Genomic DNA, 24,313 nt, shown 5'->3' on the forward strand with positions numbered 1-24,313 from the left:
GTTTTATTATGGGAGCCATATTAAGCATTGGGAACATAAAAATAAAGCAGATGTAGACAAGCATTAACTCGGAGAAAAGTATTGCCATGGACTGAATTGTGCACCGCCCCCCCCCCCACATTCATACATTGAAGCCCGAACCAGTGTGACTGTATTTGGAGATAGGGTCTGTAAGGAGGTATAATAAAGGTTAAATGAGGTCATAAGGATGGGGCCCTGATCTGACAGGATTAGTGTTCTTATAAGAAGAGGCACCAGAGAGTGTGCACTTGTTCACTTGCCTCTACCTCTCCCTCTTGCTCCTGAGTGTGTGTTCTCTCTTTCTGTCTCTCTCTTTCTCTTCCCTCTCCCCTTGTGTTTAGGTCATATAAGCTTATACACTAATGGTGGCCAACAAGCCAGGAAGAGAAACCTCACAAGAAACCAACTATTCTGGGGCACCTGGGTGGCTCAGTAGTTGAGCATCTGCCTTTGGCTCAGGTAATGATCCTGGGGTCTGGGTATTGAGCCCTGCATCAGGCAGGAAGCCTGCATCTCCCTCTGTCTGTGCCTCTGCCTCTCTCTGTGTGTGTCTTATGAACAAATAAATAAAATCTTAAGAAAAAAAAAGAAACCAACTATTCGGGCTCCCTGATTTCAGACTTCCAGCATCCAGAACTGTGAGAAAATAAGTGTCTATTGTTTATGCCACTCAGTCTATAGTATTCTGTATGGCAGCCCAAGCAGACTAAGATAGGCATATTCTCCTGTTTATCTGTTTTTATCCCAAGCCTTGTCCCAAGCAAATGCCAGTTTTGCCTTAGGAGCCCTCCCACTTCAACCTAACCCTTTGTCTTACTGTCTACTCTTCCTCCTACCTTCGGCAGTATGAGAAATGGATCTGACTTTGAAATTAGGCAAACCAGATCCTAAACTGTAGCACCTAACCATGGAAGCACTAACGATTAGCACTTAAGCCCTCTGAACCATAATATACTCACTTATTAAAACAGACATAACCACTTTCACTTAAATGACTTAAATGAAAAATCGGGTGAAAATGTCTAATATTGCTCTAATAAGGAGCAGTCTCTCAACAGTTAACAGTTTCCATTTTCCCTCTTGGATCACAATTGTATTTGAGGGCTGTTTTCAAGAATTATTTGGTTTATTTGGTTCTTCCCAACTGTCTCATTAGATGCTGGTCTAAAGAAGCTGAAGTTCTCCCTCCCTCTCCCAAAGAATACCCTGAAGAATTCTGAAAACAGAAAAATTCCCATTCTCTACAATTGAAACTTAAGTGATGAATTTCTGGCCCTATAACAACTAGAGAAAGCAGTGGTATTTTGACGTGTGAGTACCTGACTGGTATTACAAAATGAAATAAATATGTAGTTTTTACTAAAAAAAAAAAAAAAAAAATCAAGCAAAGAAAATAAAATAAAGCCTGTGTTTATTTCCAGCATATCAAACCACTTAAGCATTTTTTTGTGTGTGTGACTTCACATGATGCAGGAGTGTAACTTATCACCCAAGTATCTATCAGTTCCTACAATTCCCTGGACCTCCATTATGTGTCAAGTACTGTGCTAAGCTGTTTACACCTGCTAACTCATTTAATCCTCGTAGAAGGCCTTGCTTCCCTAGCATGACTTGCTGGATTATGAAATGAGGGACATAAACCTCCATTTGATATCTATGATGATCCCTTCTTTTGTGCGATAAGACAATCTGTAGATTGTCAACTCCTCTTGGGGGAGATAAGAAGAGTTGTAATGACTCCTGGAGGTGCTGGATGGCATCTGAACTGAGGAATCTGGGCCAGTTTCATTTGGCAAAAGATTATCACTAGTTTCAGATCAATTTTTCAGGAAATTTCTCCAAACTATGTCTTGAATCACCTTATCTTTACCCCCCCCCCTTTTTTTTTGAATATCAACAAAGGAGACAAAAGCTCTTTTCATGAAGAGTTTTTCATACATGGCAGCTATTTAAAATACAGGTCGTCTCTCTGGTTCATCATCTGTAACCATGTAGTGCCCTGTGGTTGCAGGGAGGGGATGGGTGGGGGCAGTCAGTACTCTCCCTAACAAATAGGAAACTCAGCTATTGTTGCTAAGTGACCAGGTCAGGACACCTGGTCTAGAGATTAGAAAACAGACTGTAGGACCAAAGAATTGGGAGATCGGCACCCATTAGTGGATGCTCTACCCTTTGCCTTCCAGGCTCTCGCCTCTACATGTAAACTTTCTCCTTTTAGACAATACAAATTAGTAAAATCCTCCTAAGTGACCAGCAGGGATCTAACCTGGCTTTTCCTAAAATAGTACATCACCTTTGGCTATCCAAGATAGCAGAAGCCATCCTTCACAGACTTTACTGGACTCATTATTTATTCTCTGGGTTCACTGATACAAGCTACATGAAGGCAGGGACCGTCTTTGTTACTATCTTATCACTCCTAACAGTGTGCTAGAAACATCACAGACTAGCATAGAAATCATTCTTACAGAAGGAAGGAAAGGAAGAAGGGAGAGAGAAGGAAAAAAAAGCTATCCTAGACCCCAAACATGGTAAAATCCAAAGAAATCAGTAGACTGGAATTGCTCTTGGTATCAAAATCCAATATTAAAGTTGGAAGGAATCTCATAAATACTACTGAGCCCAATCCATCTTTACTGAGGTTCAGAGAGTTCAGCGTTTTACCGTGCTCACAAGTTCATAGCAGAAGTCTCCTGGTCCTTGGTCCAAGAGCCCTTCCCTTGTACTGTGTGGCCAACCTGATGAGTGCCTCTGACCTCTTTGTCAACATTTGCTATGTTTTTAAAAGGTAAAGCGTACTTTACTGGAGCCACTAAGAAATATATGATGTACTTACTTATTTATTTTATGTAATAGAGAGACATAATCAGCTTAGTGTTTAACAATGGAGCATTTCCTGTTTCTGGAGTATATATGTGTGGGTCTGTATGGAGATGTGTGTGTTTTCATTTGCAGTTTAAGCAGAGCAAGATATGATGTCTATAGGGCTTTCTTCATCAAAGGAGAATGATTTAAAGGAATTCAATGACTCAAATTCTCAACAGTATCCTCTTATTAAGGAAAATGCCTCTAAGGTTTTGGAATTGATACAGCAGAGAAATTTAATGAAACGCTCTTAAGATTTCAAATCCTAAAATGTGCTGTGTGCACACTGAATATTGTGATTTGGAAGAAATAATCTTATAATTCCCAAGTTTAATGTCATGCCTGTGAATTAAAAAGTTAGGCCAATTAGAGTTTCTCGGGAGACAGCAAATGGCCAACTGCCAACCCGGGAAAGATGAGCTGCTGGGTTCTGACGCCAAAACAAGAAGAAAAGACCTCAGCGATGAGGGGGATGCACCTTCAAACATGGAAGGAAAGTTTCCACAGCCAGCCCTCTACAACCTCACTTCACCCCTGAGTCAGAACCAACAGCTGTTTCAGGAGTAGTTTTGAAAGAGCATAATATCAAGGATTTTGAACTTAAAATGTTATATTACAAATAAAACAAAATAAGATGTTACATTACATTTATATAGTGCTTTTAATCTCTATAAAGTACCTCCCCTCTCATTGATTAGTGTAACACCCTCCTCCCACAACAAAGACTAGAATGTATTATTTTGTGTCTATTTGTTAGATAAAAAACCTGAAAATTGAGAAGTTAGATGGTCTCTGAGCATTGATTAGAAGTCTGTTTCCTGGTACCCGGTCCCATCTTTCCACTTCACCTTGCTGAGGACTTTTTGGAAGGGTAAGCTTTTTCTTTTTTTGGAGGGTGAGGGGTAGCATGTTAAAAAACTAAAAGATATAAACAAAATTAATGGGAGAAATAGAAAACCGTATTCTGTTCATTCACTCATGGTGATCTACTGTTGTCATTTCAGATAAGGACAATGGAATAAATAAAATCCACAAATATACAAGGCTACCTTGTTAGGAAGATGAAGCCCGTCTCTCACAAAGCTATTCAAAGAATGGGCATAGGTGATGTGCTGTTCACTTTCACCTGATTTGAACTACGTGTCCTCTACCTTCTTCAGCAATCCTCTGCATAGTAGTGGTAATATGAGGTGAAATGGACACAAGGATCAAAGAAGCACAGATTTGGAATAATTGGCTCCCAGGTAGTTAAGAGCTTACTGTTTTAGTGATTTAGCAAATTGGGTTCCATCTGACAAACAATAAATGACTTTCGGGAAGCCATTCTTCCATAACTTGTAAAAATATCTTTCAAGTATCTCTCTAATACAGAGTTCTAGCCATTGGGATTCAATATTTTAAGAAATATCTGTAAGTAAACTAAACCTCTAGAGATTTTTCCCTTTTGACTCAACTCTTGTTTTAATTCCAGTATTTCTCGGAAAACACTGATTGATTTACTATGGTCAATTATGAGAAGTTTTTAACATTAGGTGTAATATATCTGATTTGTGACCCCAGGCCTCAGATGTTTTATAGCTGAAATTTAAAATGTACACCATAGCCTGGTACAAATAGGCTCACCTGTAAGCTCATAAAAGCCTCCACCTGCTGTGTTATATTTCTTTTCTCACATCTTCTGATTCTACCCTTGATTTAGTTATGATCCATATCAAACACTTAGCAATGCATGATTTCAAATGGTTGATGGTAGACTAGTCATGAAGTAGTGTAAGCATCATGCTGAAAGGTAAGATGCCACAGCCTTGATGGAGGCTGGCTATACACGATAGCAGGCATCTCAGAGGCAGAAAGGAATGGCCTGACGTGTCAGCAAAAAGCCTAAGGTTAAAAGCTTAATAGTCACCTGTTGGATTGTCTTTCCTGCCAAACTATAAGATCTGTGAGGTCTGTGTCTGCTCTACTCACCACTGAATAGCTGGATTGTAGCTCTGCCCAGCACATGGGAGACGACAGTATGTATGCGTGGAAGGGATGATCACGAGGATGACCAAATGCATCACGAGGAACAAAAAGCACAAGTTCAATAGTAGTTATCAGAGTCAAAAGCTGTATTTCTCTATTGCTTTCCTCTTACCTTTTTAGTATTGTTTGTGGATTTCTGACAAACTCATTGCCATTTTTTATATAGTTGAGATGAGCTGAGCAAACATCAACCACTGCCTGTTGACTCTTACTAAAGACAGGTCTTGGTGGTGTAAGTTCTGTTAACACACTCTGATCCATAGCCAGAGACTCAAACTACATCTGTGTTAAACTCTCTTGCTGGCTCTGTTAGTGTTTTGGTCTGGAAAAAAAAAAAAAAAAGTTTTCTGACCTTTAACCCTAATCTTCTCCATCACAATGTGAACACACCTCAATTCTGCCCTGGGAGCAGTCCTGTCAGCTGTCTGGATCAGTTAGCTTTTTGCTGTATAACAAACCACCCATCCTTAATGGCTTAAAATAATGACCATTTTATGTAGCTCATGATTCTGTGTGTTATCACTTTGGGCTGGGCTCAGCCAGGTGGCTCTACTGGACTACTGTGGTCCCTGTTGCTCTTGATTGAGCTTATGCACATATCTGGAAGGCTCAGACAGATGGCCGGTATGTCTCTTTGCAAGGTCTCTCATTCTCCAGCAACCTAAACCAGACTTGTTCATATGGTGGCAAAGGGCAATAGAAACTGTGATGTTTCTTACTGCTGGTTCAGACCTCATGTTCAGACCACATTCTATTGGTCAAGGCAAATCATTAGCCCAGATTTAAAAGATAAGGAAATAGATCCCCCTTTCGATAGGAAGACCATTTTTGCAATCTACCACACCATCCTAGGGTCCTTTAAGTTTTTATTAGCTTCATTCTTTCCTCATATTTCCCCAAAAAAGTCCTTTTTCTGTTTGTCTTGGGTCAAACCTCTGAATGTCACACATTCATTCCACAATATTTATTGAGCATCTACTATGTATCAGGATCTATGGTAGGCTCAAAGCTCACCAGAGCATGGTTCTTGCTTTTAAAGAGCTTAAAGCTAGAGAAGAGGGCAAATATTGAAGAAAATGGTGATAAGAAGCAGAATAAAGTATTCTAGGAACTACAGAAACATAGGTGAGGGCCAAAATGGTGAGCCGAAAAAAAATTCCTTGGAAAGATAGTGCTTAAATGAACAGGTATCTTTTAGATCAGTGCTATTCCAAGTATGCTCTGTGAACTAGTGGCAGCCTTCAAACTGTTGCTGGCCTGGTTTGAGACAAGAGTAAGAGTTTAGAAGACTTTTAGAAATTTGGTATTGCTGCAAAGTCCAAGCGTGTGATGCTTTTAAAGTATCAGTCTGCAACAAAGTGGAATTTAATTTAAAAAAAATGATCTTTTATCAGAGATAGTCTGAGAAGCACTGACTGGGTAACAAAGGGTAGAAGAGAATCATGCGTGTGAGTTCCCAAAGCACATCCAGGTCCTAATCCCTAGAACCTCTAAATGTTATCTTAATGGAAAAAGGATTTTTGCAGACGTGATTCAGTTAATGATCTTGAGATGAGGAGATTATCCTGGATTATCTGGGTGTGTGCTAAATGTAATCACAAGTATCCTTCACAACTGGGAGAATGAGGGAGATTTGACACTGACAGAGGAGGATAAGGCAATGTGACCAGAGAGACAGAGACTAGAATAATGTGAGCACAAGCCAAGGAATGCCAGCAGCCACCAGAAATTGGAGAAGGCATAGAACAAATTCTTCACTGGGGCCTACAGAGAGAACACGTACCAGCTGAACCTTGATTTTGGACTTCTAGCCCCCAAAACGGAGAAAAATAAATGTTTGCTGCTTAAGCCACCACGTCTGTGGTTTCCATAGGAAACTAATACAATGTGTGAAGACAAGAGACATGGAAACAACACATTTGGGGATCTACACAAAGTTAGAAAATGGGGTAAAACATATATGTAGGGAGGAGGAGGAGAGATAAGGAATAAGAGGGAGGCAGGAACTGGGAACACCAAGGGTCCCAACTTTATCCCATATTGACATTTGAGAATTAATGAGAAGCCATCTACTTCCCGGTTGGTGAATGTGGCTATAGTCTACAGGAGGTAAAACACAGAAATATTGCTCATCAAACTCATTTCAGGAAAAAAAAAAGTACACTTTGCATGAGGTTAAAAATTAAGACTGTGTTAATGCTAATTGTTGAGTACTCTAAACTCAGCTATCTCAGGAGAGGAGACTTGGCCAAATTTGACGAGAAAAGCAAGGAATAAAGATTGTTTGCCTTTATTTGCCACTTCCTCTAAGAAGTGGATGCTATAAACAAGCTACTGAGCTAGTAAAAATAAATAAGCTGTCTAGCCAATCTTTCTAGCCTGAAACATGCATGCATACACATGTGTACATCAGCGCACACGTGTGTGCATGTGCACACGTGCGCGCGCACACACACACATACACACACACATTGCAAGACCAGCCTACCACACTAACCCAAAAAGGAAAGGGAAAAATCATTAAGGAAAGAGTGGGGAGAGACTAAAGACTGGCAATTGCTAGTGACATGTTTACTAAATATGCTTTAAAACATTAAACATAACATTGGAAAGCAGAGGAGCCAAATGGTTGGAGAAGCCCACTGATTACAATTCAGGTTAGGTCTCCGATTTGCTTTCTCGGCACTTGGCTTCACATCCGGAGCCCAGCCAAACAAATCTGCATCTCTGGAGTCTCCAAGCAACTCCCAACTTGGCATTTCTGACACAGGAGAGCTAGCCAGGAAACCCCTCTTTGGAGGGGAACCATTGGCCAGACTCACTCTATCAACATCCAGACATCGTAGTTAATTACAAACACACAGGACCAACCTGACAGCCAGCTCTGCAAGTAGCAGACACCAGCCTTCCCCAGGGAACTGGCTTGGCTCCAGTGAGTACTCCCAGCGACAAGAACCCTTTTAAGCAAGACACTCTTAGGGCTCACCAGATTGCGACAGGTTTTGTATTGCCATGTAAAGACATCCTCCTACCACCACCACTTCCTCAGAAATACCAGATTTCTATTCAAAGACAGTGAATGGAAATCCCTGGCAATAAGATTATATCCAGCATTAAAAAAATACAAATGATTTCCTAATCACATCCCTCCTTCCCACCCATCTGGCACTAACCTCTTTTCCGATGGGAGCCTAGCAAAAATCTTAGAGAGGAAATTGGTAAAACCCTTGACCCGTGACTCAGGTGTGTGGGAGGAAACCGTTTGACTCAGAAGCCTCTGATGTCTCCCCCTTTTTGACGTTTTCCAACAAGAAGTTATTCAGCAGGAAGACTGGAAATTTGGCCACAAATGGTAAGATCTAGGCAATGAATTAGTCAAATGTTTTTACAGAGAACCCATTTGTACTTGACATTAATTTGGGATGTCGGCTGGAAGGCCAGAGTTCTTGGAAAAGTTGGGAACAGGAGAACACGGTGCTATGCAACTAGATACTGGCTGACTAAAGCAACTCAAGAAACGCACCGTGCTTCACCCCCATCCGTTGGTGTGATCCTGGCACTTGCACTGGTGACAGAGAGTCATTTTGACTGATAAACGGCAGGATTAATCACATTACTCCAATGGTCCACCAGTGAGTGACGCATCAACAGCCATTACTTGGCCAAAGTCACTCAACTCAACTGAACCAGAGCATTAAGCCAACATTCTGTACAAAGTTTTTATATCCCAAAGACAATTCCGCTATTGTGCAGCTTGCCACCATAATGTGGAGCTTGGCTCTTAGGAAGAGTTTATTAAAGCCAATTTTTTTCCCTCTGCTCTAACACATTGGCTTTGTATCCTTTCAGCAACTCATTGTGCCACATTCAATTAGGTAAGAGCGTTAGGCTTCAATCCTGGTTAGGTGGTGGAGAACTTTCCTCAATCTTTCTTTCTCAGACGGAACCATGTGTGGACTTCTAACTTACTTTGTCTGATGAAGAAAGGGGTTATTTCTGCATAAGCAAAAGATTCTTCGTCGAGAAACCACAACGCCATTACATTCCAGCAATCACTGGTGTCTCTTGCTTGGGAAGATTTCTCAAGGAACATTTTCCCATTTGTATTCCATTGTCCTATTACATGCTGCCCCTTTGAAGCTTAGATTCTTAAACCGTGTGCACATCTGTCACGCATAACCCTTCCCCTTAAGCATTCCAAAGGTCTGTGGCCGAATACCAAGTCCTCCTTCCCGGGTCTACACTAGTCCAGGAGGAAATCTGTGCCCTGAAAGAGAATAGCCCTAATAGAATGACCTTTACTGAGGCTTGACATCTGCTACCTTGTAAGCTTCTTACACACTCAGTCTAATCCACCTGGAGGCTTTTCTGCTTGATGGAAGGTGATAAAAAAGCTGTTAGGCTGTAAGCCTTGTCTTAGATTCAAAGCATGTAGGCTGCTTGAGATTCCGAGGCTTAGGGAGGACAGAGGGGGAAATATTTCTTAGTTCAGGTGCAATTCTCAAGATGCTTATTAGGATGAACTCTAGTCTAAGAACAACTTTATTGGTATGAAAGTCAAGACAAGGCTTCCTAATAGGAAGGAGGCTCCCAGCTTCCCAACATTTCAGAAGAGCTCATGTAATGGTGATCATAAAACTTGCCTCACCGGCAAGAACCAAGAAGCCCAACTCTAGAAATTTACAATCCACAGAGGATCAACAGCTTGTATTCTGGAGATCTTAAAGGTGAATGCTCTCAAACACCCAACCGTCTGTGGTGATGAAAACCTGGACACTCACGGCTATAAACAACCCGGTCAGTTTCTTACACCAACTGAGACTAAGGTCTAAATTCCAAATTGAACTGGCTTCTTGATTTACACCCTTGGCCAAGGGAAGAGGGCTCAGAGATGGAGCTTCATGAGAATAGCAGAGGCAGGTCTCCCCGGGGAGACGGAGACTCTGAGGTAAGTTACTGAAGAGTGGCTCCCCCGGGTAACAGGATAATTGCTTCTCAGAATCACAAAGCGAAATAAAAATATGAACTAAGTTGAAAGAACTAGAAAAGGTGGAACTTTATTGTATTATGCGGTGATTCCTTTTTTCCTTAATCAAGTAGTGGGATTCCTAATGCTCAGCAAACTTACCCAAAAGGGGAATCATTTAGAGCCTGCATTGAAAGAAAAGTCTGCTCCACTTCAATAAATTTTCCGTGTTAAAGAATCTGGTATCTTGGAAACATATTTGTCTTTGGGTAAATTGTTTACATTTTATTTCTCTCTCTTTCTCTTGTATATTCTTGATTGGATTAGAGAACTATAGGTATATCGTGGTTGATTTTATAGCAGGTATGAGATAAATAGGTCTCGCTGTTGCTGACAGCACCAGTTCTGTGCCCTCTGATATGGACATGTATTTGAATCTTAGCACACCTGAGAAACCCTGTCCTCTGGGGAAAGGACTGGGTGATGTACGTCATATCATGACAACAATAATAAAATCTCCATCAATATTCACAGAGATAAGGTATTACTTTAGCCTCATTTATCAGTAGCATAAAATATGAGAAGATTAAGTGACTTGTACAAGGTCACACAGCTAGTAAGGATTAAACTGGTAATCCAGATCCCTGATCTTATGCTCCCTCTAGTACAATAAGTCGCCTTTAGTCTAAACCCTAAATGGACCACATTTCAGAAAAGCTAATAATCTCTGTAAATGTCATTATGGGTAAGTGATTTATTTTGCCCAATTTCCATTCTTCCTGAAAGAGACGTCTGTATTTGCCAGGAGCTAAAACAGTGGTTGTTTTACCCACCTCACAGGAACGTGGCTCCCCGGAGCGGCTAAGTTTAGGCATATCCGATAAAGTGGAAGGAGGTAACGTTATACTAATTTTATATCTCCCAGTTGAGATAATGCTACTGAGAACCACTCAGGGTTGAATAACTTGGACAAGTACAGTTTTGATAAATTCCAAAGGATAAAAGGGTAGAGCACATATTTTTAGCTCAAAAAGATAAAATAAACTGGAGCAAAATGATGATCCTATTCTAAGATATACTCGGTTTTTATATTTGTCTGCTGAACCTTGATAATAACTGCAGAATCATTTGCAGAACGGATGCATGAGAATGATCCTTGTACTGGAAAGATTCACAAGTGAAACAACTGAGCAAATGGAACGATTTAAAACATACAGTTGCATAGAGTGAAAACGAATCTATTACGGAGGCTCTGGCTAACATTCTCCCCCGCACGCCATGTGCCAGGCTTTGTGCTAAGGAGCAGTCATATCATTTCGTCTTCACATCACCTCTATCAGGAAACAGTGAGCTTTATCTCCAGTTACAGACAACGAAATTGGGGTTCCCTGAAGTGAAGGGGCTTGTGCAAGACTCCTGAGGTAGGAGGGATCAGGGCCAAGAATTGAAAGGTGATATATATGGTTATTACTATTTCTTCTTTATACTTTGACTCCATACTCTACCCGTGGACACCAATTTGAAGAGGATAATAAGTTGAGTTTAGTTTTTAAAAATTATTTTTAAAACAACCCTCTAACAATGAATTATGTAACTAACTTTAATTTTGATAATCATTGGTATAAGCCCTACCCACAATCAGGGAGGCTGACCCCAACACGGGGCAATGGCCCCTCCCCTCTCTACCCTCCCACCAGCCCTTCGACTCAACTCTACGCCCACTTACCTCACCGCAGAACCAGACAAAAGAATGTCATGAGTGCAGCCCAGGGTGTTAGAGGATGAGAAGGAGTCGACCCAGCAGAAAAAGAGGATGATACTATGGAGGGGTGGAAAAGATAGCAAACATCTACATAACAATCACAGCACCACCAGTACACCAGGCAAAGCTTGCTGCCCTTCCCCAAACAAGCCTTCTCCTCTCGCTCGACGATGATTAAGCCTCATCTGTCTGTGTTTTATCTTAAATGCACATGGTGTTTACTTTTATCCATTCCTTGTTCAATCACTCATTTGTGCCTATATTTAAATTTCTGGCGATATGCTAAGGATACAAAAATGAATGCGATGCCATCACCTGAGCCTTCCCAGCCCAGAGAGAGTGACATATGATCAGAGTCTACTGTGGAAAGGCAGGGAAGGGGCTAAGCAGAAAGGACTCTGGGAACACAGAGGAGAAGCAGCAACCCAGCCTGGGTGGGGTGAGCTGTCAGAAAAGACCTGGAGCAAGTGACTCGTGAACTGATTAGCGTTCTAAGAAGTGACTATGTTACTGAAGGAAAGGAGGTGAGTGGTGAACTGTTCTAGGCAGAACAGATCTCTTGACCCAGAGAAGCCTGGCCTGGAGATTCACCCTCCGTAGTAGAAGTAACAGATCTGAAACGCAGCTATCTGAAATCCTGAAACCCCTAGAAAAGTAAAAGATTAGGAATTAAAGGTTAAAAACCTTCATGCTAACTCTCCCTTTTTCACTCCTGTGTTTATCCAGGCCACTCCATCCTCATCCAATTCTCTTCTGTGGATGTGGCCACTCAGTTGTGAGCAGCACCACACTAATAAAGCAATGCTTTGGGTCCAAGTTACAGACTTTAAAAATGAGCAGAGGTGCCAGCTGAGCAGCACTGATATGTGTGTGCTGTGCCTCTGCTTCTCTCTCTGCCGCCTACGCTTCATGGGACACACTCACTCCTGAAAGAGCAAAAATGTCACCTAAATCCAAAAGGTTTATGCTTTCCAACCAGCACGAGCCTATTCTCTACCTTATGGGACAGCAATAACGACTCCAGCAACCATAATTTATTGAAAGTTTCCTATCAGCCAAGCTACCATTAGCTCCCACCTGGACACTCAGTGGCCTCCAAATGGATCTACTCGTATCCTCTCTCTGGCCCCTTCTGGTGTCTTCTCCATACACACCCAGGGTGGGCTTTGTAAAGACGAGTTGCAAAACCAATTCTCTCTCTATCCCCACCTCCTTTTCATACACACAAGCCCTCGTACACACTGTGCTTAAATGGCTTTCCGTTTTACTGCAGAGAAGACAAAACCTCCTTCATTTGACCTCTAAGGCCCTTTCATGGTCTGCGTCCTCTCCCTCTCTCCATTCTTTCCTCATATCATCCACCCCCAAATGCTACTCAAAGTCAGGAGACCTTTCATTTTGGGGGGCCTGCAGTGCTTTCTGCCTGGACCACTCTTCCTACTCCTCCTCACGTAGTTAATTTATAAACACCTTCCAAATAGTAACTCAATTATCACCTCCTCAGGAAAGCCTTCTTGATCACCCTGACAGTCACAGTCTCATATTATAACCTTTTGAAGCAGCATACATCTTCATTCACTAACCAAAACAATGACTTTGCCTTTATTGGCTAAGCATTTGATCAATGCTTCTCATTATTCAGTAAAGAAGATGCAACAATGAGCACATGAGCATGGGAGCATAGGATCCATCCTGGCTGTCATATATGGCATCAGTTGGAAGCAGTTGGCTGATAAGACATTGGAATGTCATATTAAAATTTCCACTTGGCCAAAATCAAAAAAATCCACTAGGATGCCAGCTCATGATTTCCAACTGACAGGGTTAGGGTGCTATGCTCCAGGATGTAGTGAATGTAAAAACCCTGCATGTGATACAAGGTGCTGTGCCCCAGTAGCTAGAATACAGAGGCGCACAATCTCTTGGTGATCCACCTATGGAATTTGGATGTCCTATCACCCTCACTTGAGATTTTGTTGATTACAGGTTCTGGGTCCCAGTAGGGAGTAGAGTAGGAGACTGAGGAATGTGTTCAGGTGAGGACACATTAAAGAGTTTAATAAACCGAAAGCTTATGTTTACTGCCTAGTCTTGTTGAGCTCCGCCTATTGGGGAACCAGAGGCAATGAAAGAGTTTACCACAATGACAAGAGTAATTGGCTGGATTCATCATGAGGAATTGGTGTTGCTGCTTTATAATATGGGCAGTGAGTAGTGTATATGGATTTTGAGGAGTCACAGGGCACCTCTGTGTACTGTCAAGACTGGAAGAAGAGTAAAAGGACAATTGTAGCAATTACAACGTGACAAAGGTAAGGCAACTAAGGGCTAGACCCCTCGGGGAGGAAGACCCCAACTACTTAGTTGGCTGAGAATACAGAAACCCTAGAATGATTGGGGAGATAATGACTAGGATTCATGAGCTAGGACTAGCTACATCAGGTATCTGTCTCAAGTCTTGGCAGAGTGGGCTTAATGTGGGGTATCATTGTCCCTGAGTGGGATAGGATCACCTCTGATTTCAACCGCAACTCTAATGAGCATTTACTTCCACGCACACAAGTAATGTTCTACCACAAGTCCACACCAGCATCGTCTTACTTTTCTGGCTCTAGAATATTTCTAAGCCAAGGATATCTTTAACAGCTTAATTTTTTTATAAATTTATTTTTTATTGGTGTTCAATTTGCCAACATATAGAATAACACCCAGTGCTCATCCCATCAAGTGCCCCCCTCAGTCACCCAGTCACCCCCACCCCCGCCCACCTCCCCTTCCACCACCCCTAGTTCGTTTTCCAGAGTTAGGAGTCTCTCATGTTCTGTCTCCCTTTCTAATATTTCCCACTCATTTTTTTCTCCTTTCCCCTTTATTCCCTTTCATTATTTTTTATATTCCCCAAATGAATGAGACCATATAATGTTTGTCCTTCTCCGATTGACTTACTTCACTCAGCATAATACCCTCCAGTTCCATCCACGTCGAAGCAAATGGTGGGTATTTGTTGCTTCTAATGGCTGAGGAATATTCCATTGTATACAGAGACCACAGTTTCTTTATCCATTCTTCTTTTGATGGACACCGAGGCTCCTTCCACAGTGTGGCTATTGTGGACATTGCTGCTATAAACATCGGGGTGCAGGTGTCCCGGCATTTCTTTGCATCTGTGGAGATGTTGTGCTTAGAAGACCTATCGAGTGTAGAAAGCGCTAGATTGAAGTCGCCAAGTATAAGTGTATTATTATCTAAGTATGTCTTAACTTTGGTTATTAATTGATTGATATATTTGGCAGCTCCCACATTCGGGGCATATATATTGATGATTGTTAAGTCCTCTTCTTGGATAGATCCTTTAAGTATGATATAGTGTCCCTCTTCATCTCTCACTATAGTCTTCGTTTCATTGCATCTGTATCTTTGGGGTAAATCCCCAGCAGTGCAATTGCTGGGTCGTAGGGCAGGTCTATTTTTAACTTTTTGAGGAACCTCCACACAGTTTTCCAGAGTGGCTGCACCAGTTCACATTCCCACCAACAGAGCAAGAGGGTTCCCCTTTCTCCACATCCTCTCCAACATTTATTGTCTCCTGTCTTTTTAATTTTCACCATTCTCACTGGTGTGAGGTGGTATCTCATTGTGGTTTTGATCTGTATTTCCCTGATGTAACAGCCTAAAATTTGATCTAGAGTTTTCTTATCATGTTACTTTGTTTAGTTAAGAAAATAGTATGATTTTGGCTGAAGTAATAAAGAGTATTTTCTTCCTCGTTTGGTACACATTTTTCACCTTTGTTTGGTCGAAATTTCTGCCATGTCATTGAAAGATGGAATAATGGTCTAATATTTATGGTTTCACTATGGGATACTGGCATCTTTGGTGTTGAAAAAAGGTGAGTAAGAAGGAATCTTGCTGGCAAATATACACTTATTTTATGCCTTGAGAAACTGAAAATGTTCAGATGAAATCTGAACTAGATTGTTCAGAATCTAGACTAGATTGTTCTGAATATTCCAAAATCTTAGAGATGCACATTGGTATCAGAAATACACTTTGAAAACTTTGGGGGTAGGAGTGCCTGGGTGGCTCAATCAGTTAAGCTGACTCTTGATTTCAGCTCAGGTCATGATCACAGGGTTGTATGATCAAGCCCCATCCCATGATGGGATGTAAACTCAGCGGGGAGTCTGTTAGAGATTCTATCCCTCTCCCTCTGCCCCTCTTCCAGCTCATATTCTCACTCTTTCTCAAACAAACAATTCTTTAAGAAAGAAAGAGAGAGAGGGGAAAGAAAAGAAAAGAAAGAAAAAAGAAAATAGAGGAGAAAAGAAGAGAAGAAAAGAAAAAAAAGAAGAGAAAAAGAAAACTGTTGGAGTAGCCATATGGGGTCTAGATCTATGCTATCTAATATGGTAGCCACTACCCACATCTGGCTATTGAGCACTTGAAATATAGCTAGCTAGACCAAATTGAGATGTTTTGTACATACTGGATTTCTGAGATATAGTATGAAAAAAGGGATGTGCAATATATCTCAGTAATGTTTTGTATGATTTTGTATGTATTAAAATAATATATTAGATATATGGGTTAAATAAAATGTACTATTAAAATTACTTTCACTCTTTTGTTACTTTTTTAATGTGGCGAATATAAAATGTAAAATTATCTATATGGCTCATGCCACATTTTTCTTGGACAGCACTAGTTTAGAGCTTTACAAGCCAACTTTCTTCTAGTGGAGAAAATAGGAAATGTTTATAAAGGCAAGGCTTATAAGATAGAAAAATTGATACATACTTGTAGACAATGTACTAGTATCCCACACCTCATCTGATGATGTCTCACTGACTTCATATCTTAAGTAACAAGGAAAAAATAGCCCAGTAAGTTAACATCTGCCTATTAAACATTATGAGAAACTAGGTTGAGTCCCATGACTTAAGGCTTCATCAGCCTCTCTTGTTTCTTTTAAAAGTCTTAAGATAGTGCAACAAAATTAGTAAGTGGTCCCTCCCAAACCCCATATAATGACACCTTGAAAAAGGAACGTGGTCTGAAAAATATCTGTTGATCTAGCAAAGGAAAGTCTTAAACCAGAGGGTACCATGTGAATCGTTGAGTTTGCCAAGAATTTATTTATGTAATATCACATGACATTGTTTGATCTCTTTTATCTCAGCGAGGATAAAAGGCCAGCCACAGGGAGACACGACAACCCATGCAGGGCTGCAGAAGAACTCAGCAGCTGCCGAGGGAAGAGCAACTTGTTTACATCAACAGGGCATGGCGGGAAGAAAGGAGTGAGGCTTCGGTCCCTGAGGCTTTGAGTACTTGCCCTGATGTCCCCATCCAGGCCTAACGCACCTCTATCCAGACATAGTCCGGAGCATAACAACATGGGAGATCAGTTGTCTCTTCTGTGAAATTGTCATTAAACCATGAGTAATTTGGCACTATTTTCTGCATGATTTGTCCTCTCCGAAAATGAGCAGACTCAGGCTTGTGAAAATGGAAATTGATTTACTTTCTATTCTTCTTGAGCTCATCTATTTCAGGTCTACTTCTTCTCGGGTGTGCTCGAAGACTGCATTGCTTTCAAGTCGTGGAAACTTCTCTTAATAAAATGACTGAAGGAGGCTTGGAATGAGAATGCACTTGGCTAACTGGTTTCCCATCCAGCACCACATGTCGTCCCAAGCAGGGAGAATCAAGCCACTGTCAACTTGGCTAGGCAGTGGCAGCTCTGTGAGTCACCTAAGTAGTTATCCTCTCCCTTCCTCAGCTGGATCCAGTCCATTCTACGTGTCTTACTTCTTTAAGGTAAAGTATAAATTTTAAGACAATATTCCTATAAACAGTGTCAGCAGCAATGGCACAATGATATGCTAAATTATAATAATGATTGTTCAAAGGTAAATTGCAGAGCTTTGGCCCATTTGGGAGGAAATTAATATTGCTGCCAAGGTCTACTGGCACCAGCACCACACACTAACCATTTGGCTTCATGATAAAGTGCCACTGCGATCTACCACAGCAATGCTATCCTTTTAGGTACTGGATTAGAATCCAGGCGAGTCCACAATATAGCCTTTACACATCATCAACTTCCACACAGGACATAAATTGCACTAATATAGTAATATACTGAAATCTCAGACCAACTGTTTGTCATCGGATTAGAATGTGATGACACAAAATAAAGATGTGAGGCGGAATCTGTGCTGAGGTCTAAATTCACATTGGAAGTCTGGAAAGAAAAGACTGTTTATAAAATTATAGCCCAGGAATTGCTGCCAAAGTCAGCCTTTGGTGCAGCTGTAAGTCGGATGGAATCCACCTCCCTGACATCAGACCCACCCACTGGAATGCTGTTTCTCCGGCTCGCGCTTCCCTGAGTGGAAACGACATGTCATGCTACAAAGTAGCTGTCATGCCAGCGCTACTGGCCTGTTTGGATCTTTACAGTGGGTAGTTATTTTCCCTCTTCCACCCCCAGCAAAAAGGCAGCCATCAGAGCTCCTGTAGTTGTTAGCATGCACATTTGTTAAACCCAAGTTTTGAGTTTTGCTCAAAACCATCTGATTTCATACAACCTTCACCTTTGATGATGAGGTGCTTGTTCTCAGTACTTTTTTCTTTTTGTCATTCTTCTTCCACTTTCTTTGTCTTCATCTTCTGTTCCCAAGAAATAACGACTTCCTTGATACAGATTGTTCTTCCATTAACATTTGTGCTTTATCATGTACAAAACCCATGTATACATTTTGTTGTCTACTGTTGAGAAGCATTTATAGCATATGCAAAGATACCATGGGATACGTGTTTACGCAGAAACGTCTGCACTAGAAAAAAATAAAAGTTTGATATAGCTACTTATGTAATTCAGGAGCTACTAGATGACTATTTTAAAGATTTTTAAACATATAATGTTTGGAGTTAAAGTCACAATATAAAACTATTTAAATAAGTTTTGACTTATTGGTTTGGGGACAACAGGATGATGAGGGTAGTGGGCATACAGTTAACTTAAGATTTGGCTGTTTTAATATACATCATGTAAGATGATCCCTTGGGTAGGAGGACTAGAGACTAAATCAGTTGTTTGTTTTTTGTTTTGTTTTGTTTTATATAAATTCAATTAGCTAACATCATAGTTTCAGATGTAGAGTTCAGTCATTCATCAGTCTTATATAACACCCAGTGCTCATCACATCACATGCTCTCCTTAATGCCCATCACCCAGTTACCCATCCCTCCACCTACCTCCTTTCCAGAAACCCTCAGTTTGCTTCCTATGATCCTCTGCACTGTTTCTTATATTCCACATAAGTAGGCTCCATGCCCAGTGTAGAGCCCACTGCAGGGCTTGAACTCATGATCCCGAGATCAAGACCTGAGCTGAGATCAAGAGTCAGACACTTAGCTGAATGAGCTACCCAGGTGCCCATAATTCAGTTTTATAAGTAAGAAAATTGGTGCTTAGACATGTGAGGTGACTTGCCCAAAGTTACCTCATAAGCAGCAAAGCCTACATGACAAGAATCCAAGTCTTCTGACTCTTAATCCAAAGTTCTACCTCCAAAATTTCACTTGGATGGTAAAGTCTGCTACTTCATTGTGGATCTAAGAAATTCATAGATTCAGAGCAGTGGGTTTTATTGACTATTTTTTTCTATCTTGCAGCGATGGCTGGTCCATATGCAAAACTGCCTTGCTAGCCTCAACATCTTTAGAAGTTAGCAAATGTGCCTTTTTCAAATATGCAAACTCCTACCTGCAATAGGCAGTAAGCAGATGATAATTATGGATTGGCTTGTTAATACTTATTTACAATCATTTTTTTGAGCACTTATTATGTGCCAGACTCTCTACGAGCTTATAAGCTATCAATGAATATAGTATACTTTGTATTGGAGCATCATCCCAGATGCTCTAAAAAGAGCCTATCATTCTAGGTGCCAAAAATTTGTTTTTGTAATTAATTCTTGGTTTCAGGCCCAGTGGGAGGACATAATGAACCCTAGGGGATCCACTCTTTAATACTAGGGGTGGAGTATTAGGTTGGGGTTCCTTTATGATACCAATGTTGGAACACAGTAGCAAAATCTGAAATAGGAAAAAATATCGCAGTTACTTAAGGAGATGCCTTCAAATCACCTAGTTGGACTGTAATTGTATGGTGATTGAAAGAGACTGACTCTGAACAGGCATGTGAGTTTTCCAGGCAATTTGAAACTAAGGACAGTGCGAATTCTTAAGAAGGCAATGCCAATACAGACAGTCCGCTCAAGGTCACAGCAACAGTATAGCAAATATGGCCTCAGCCATAGTGGCCTCATTTTAAGACACTTCAGTCAAGTAATTTTTACTGGTTTCATGATCCCAATTCTGACGTTCAGAGGTTTGTTTTGAAGGATGGCCTCAAGGAAAGGAAAAGCTCTGTGGTGTAAATCATTATAATAAAAATTGCCACAGTGATCTTCAGTTTTCTTCTTTCCCTGGAATTAACTATAGGCTTAAGATCTTTCTCAAGATGCTACTACCCTCTGAATTCATCTCCTCTTCCCAAGCTTCTGATGTTCTGCTATAATGAATAGGCATGATACGTGAATTTGGAAAATTCAAAATAGCTATTGCATGCCCTCTGTGTGCTTTTAGGATGTGCCTTTATAGAATTTCTCTTTAGACAGACAGCTATCCCACACCCCACATTTTTGTCCCAGGTCTTTCCAAGATTATTACTCAGAAATATAAAGAGTTGCAGTTATGGTGTTTGGCTCCTTGTAAGCAACAGAGATATGATACTTTTTCTGTTTTGATGCCCCAATAGATTATTTTACCAATGTCTTCCACCAATCTGATTACTATTGAGAACAGAAAGAGATGATTCACAAGAAAATAATTATCTATACGTACTTTGTGTATACGTGTATACAGCATCCTGTGACATTGATCAGTAATCTGGTTAACTTAATCACTACATATAATGCACAACCCTTTAATCATGCTTAGTGGGAAGCCATGGATTAAATATCCAATTTCAGAATTTTTTTCAAAGAGTCCTTTTTTGACCTTAACTGTACAAAATGGTTATGGAAGGAACTAAGAAGCAGAAAAATAAATGTGACAAGTCCTCTTCAGCCAATTAACACAACTTCTCTCAACCCAGGAAAATGTACTGAAAAACTGTCCTGTCCTAAAGGAGAAGAGGGTTGTAGGAGGAGTACACAACATGAGAAGGCAAAGCTACTCAACCAAGGAGCCTTTGAAGGGAAAAATGTTCCCCTCAAACTAAAAGGATTCTAAACCTGGGTTACAGAAATCAGGAGTGTACCCAGTTCCCTCGCACTGTGCCCCTATTATCTCACCTTCTCTATTTCAGCTCTCCATTGCTTTATAACAAACCATCTCCAAAGTTAATGGCTTTAAAGTACAACCACTTCATTTGGTCACACTTCTGTGGGCCAGAAATTTGGACAGTGCTCAGTAGGGCAGTTTTTCTGTTCCATATGGCATTAGCTGGGGTTGGGACCATCCAAGACAGATGGCTGTATGCAGCTGGCAGCTGAGAAAGACTGAAAGGTCCAAAAATTCTTCATTTATATGTCTGGTACCTCAGTGCATTTCTGTGTAGTCTCTCTTTCTCCATGTAGCTAGCTTGGGCTTCCTCACAGCATGGTGAACTGACATCGTACATGGTGGCTCACTTTCACAATGAGTGGAAGAAGATGTAGAGCTCTTGAGCCCCTGTCTCCAAAGTTACACAGCATCACTATATCCCATTGGCCAAAACAAGTGACAGGCTCAGACAGCCCAGATTCATGGAGGTGGACGAAGAGACTCCTCCTCCAGGAGGAGAAGACAAGTTAAAGCAATCCAGAGCCATGTTTTATAGTCCACTGTTCTCTTCGTTGATGAGAATCATCATTCATCAGGCCAACCCTACAACCCCAAAGTTTAACTCCCTTTCTCATCTTTGAACCATCTTCTCTGCTTTCCAAGATTCCTGAAATCTGAAATCCAAACAGTTTAATGACACCAAATGTTCCAAATTAGTGTCTGTCTTGTTGTTGCCGGTAATTGGGGAGGGGATCAATATTAATGAAGAGAGAAGCAGTAAACATTGCTAATGAGGATGGAGCGGAAGAGACCCAGCTACTGTGGGGATACATTTCAACACGCAGTGAATAAAAGGACACTGGCTATGAAAGCCTGAATCTTTAATGCACCCACAATAACAACACCACCAAAGTTAGCACTGTGGATAAATTTTAATAGATGATGTCTTACAAAAAGCTCTTTGCTTGAAATGCAGCCCAAAGACTAAATTAGAGTCAAAGCCCCAGTCAGTTAACTGTGCTATAACATGTGAAGAATTGATTTTCTTATTTTCAGCTGTCAGACCTGCTACAAAGAATGAGTTTTAATTCTGGGGATGTTATTAAACTCCTTGCTTAACTGGCAGAAAAATGGAACTGCTCGCCGGGTGACGGTGGAGCTGCTGTCGGATTGAATGACACCTGTCAGAGTATGATGAATGACCCTCTCTTCCCCACAATCCCCTGTTCTGTCACTCAGGTGAGGCCCATTAATCTTCATCGTGGTCCTGTCAGGCTAGGCACCCATGACGACAAAATGTCTTGAAGCATTTACCCCCAAGATGCATGGAACAATACGATCTTCTCATTGTCAGAGCCACATCAAATTAGCATAATTTATTATGACTCCCCTCCCCCTCACTCCCTACCTCTATCACCACCCCCCAAAAAGCAAGTGGGGGCTAGATGGGATTAGACAGATGGAGTGTAGGACCAGACTGCCAACTACCAAGCCCCCTGCAGTGCTTGATGAGGGGGGGAGCATCTCTACAAACCAATCAAAAAGCTGGCAGTTCAATTACAGAGTAATAAAGGGACATTCATCATTCAATTAGGCACCTGTCATGGTTTCACAAAAGGGAAAACTTCTAACCTGAGACTCCAGGGAGAAGATGCTACAACCAGGAGACAGGGAAATAAATGAAAAAAGGGATAAAGTCAATTACAAAATAAGGGGAAAGTTCTCCCTAGGCAAAAATCAGAAAACTTCGATGACCTTACCCAGATTAAAAGGGGCTAATATTAAAAGTAGCATGGTGCCCTCTTCTACAGTACATCTCATGATTGAATTTTCCCCCAAGAAGCCGCCCAGGAAACTGAATTTTGTCAGAAAAAGAAATCAGGAGGAAAGAGTAACTCTGTTACTCAAAAGCATTGTTCTTTAAATGACTAAGACACGAGGGCTAAGGGAAGAAAGCCTAGGCTGACATTCAACTCGGATGCTTCACCATATTGAGGGGGAATGATCACAAATGGCATTTTGAAAATATAATGCCCTGCTAGCGATTAGAAATACGAATGGACAAATTTTATTTCTTAGCAAGTGTATGTGCTGGTAATTGAGGCCAGAAAAGGATTTTCAGGGGGAGGAGATTTCACATTTTTTAACTAAAATTTGCTCTTATGATCGAACAGCTAAAGCTTCCACACAGATTTTATAATGGAAGATAAGCAAATGAACCACAGAAGGTTAAAGCTAAAAGTGATGACAGCAATGAACTTAGCCACCCCCTCACAGTCGGGGACACACGGACCCAGGACCGCCCACCACTGGCTGTGGTTCCCTAAGTTACCCTGTGAGTCCCTGGTAGGGACTGACCATCATACTTCACCTCTTCTTCTGTGTACATTGCATGGCTCAACACTGAATCCCATATGCTTCGAATTATTTCCCCAAAGGTTTTTTTAAAACAACAAGGAAACACCTTAGAGGAAAAAATTAGCAAAGCTCCTCATGTTATAAAATAGTAATAGGTAGAGTTAAGTAAAATAAGGTACTTCTATTTTGAATGGAAGTTTGCATATACTCTTTTTTTATGGAATGGATTATTCACCGTAATAGCCTCTGTCTGTCTATAGATAGTCAAGAGAAAGATTTATAATATATATACTGTTTCTTTTTATAGTGGTTCAGGCCATAGATTTCAATATTCATCATGTGTCACCTGTCCAGGTACCAGGCTTTCAAATGTGATTTTTCAAAGGCCCTCAGATTATTATATCATGCCCCTTTCATTTGCTTCTGGGGAAGAAAGGCTCTTCTTTTTCCTTTTTCCTTCTTCCTTCTTATAGTCTTGGCTTATTTTAAAGTTCTTTGTTACCTTCTTCTTTTTTTTTTTTTTTTTAATTTGAAATACTTGACACTTGCTCCAGATAAACCACAAGACCAAGATGAAGTTCATCCTTAGGACAACTATTCAAGGAAATGTAAGGTTCTATATAGAGAAGAGAGATACTTAATTGAGACATTTGTGGAGAAATAAGATCATGGTCTTCTCCTTAGACTTTAAGATCCCTTATGAAGGAATAAAAATCTTTGTTGTATTAAATTCATAGGAATACATGTGCATGCACATACATTATGTCATGTACACTCATAAATCTACAAAAACACACACACTATGAATTACTTCCTTTCAATTTTGGTTTTGAAGTCTCATCTGCAGCAAAATATTTTTTAAAAGGCAGAGTAGACCTCATTTTGCTGTATACTAAGATATATTGACAAGCCATCTCTGTTATTTTTCATATGCCCTTAAAAGTCCTATCCTAAAACCAGAACAGTGGATCACTCCA

General features: G+C 40.8%; 1 long non-coding RNA gene across 1 annotated transcript in view; it reads right to left on the minus strand.

Moving 5' to 3' along the window:
* Window positions 1-5,009: 5,009 nt before the first annotated feature.
* The window catches only part of LOC125755971 (uncharacterized), a 53,511-nt gene continuing 34,207 nt past the window's right edge, over window positions 5,010-24,313 (minus strand). The window contains exon 3 of the long non-coding RNA XR_007413660.1: window positions 5,010-5,233. This is a non-coding gene — a long non-coding RNA (uncharacterized LOC125755971). The remainder of the gene's footprint in view (window positions 5,234-24,313) is intronic.

This window comes from Canis lupus, chromosome 10, assembly GCF_003254725.2.
Source record: "Canis lupus dingo isolate Sandy chromosome 10, ASM325472v2, whole genome shotgun sequence".
NCBI classification, from domain to species: Eukaryota; Metazoa; Chordata; class Mammalia; order Carnivora; family Canidae; genus Canis; species Canis lupus.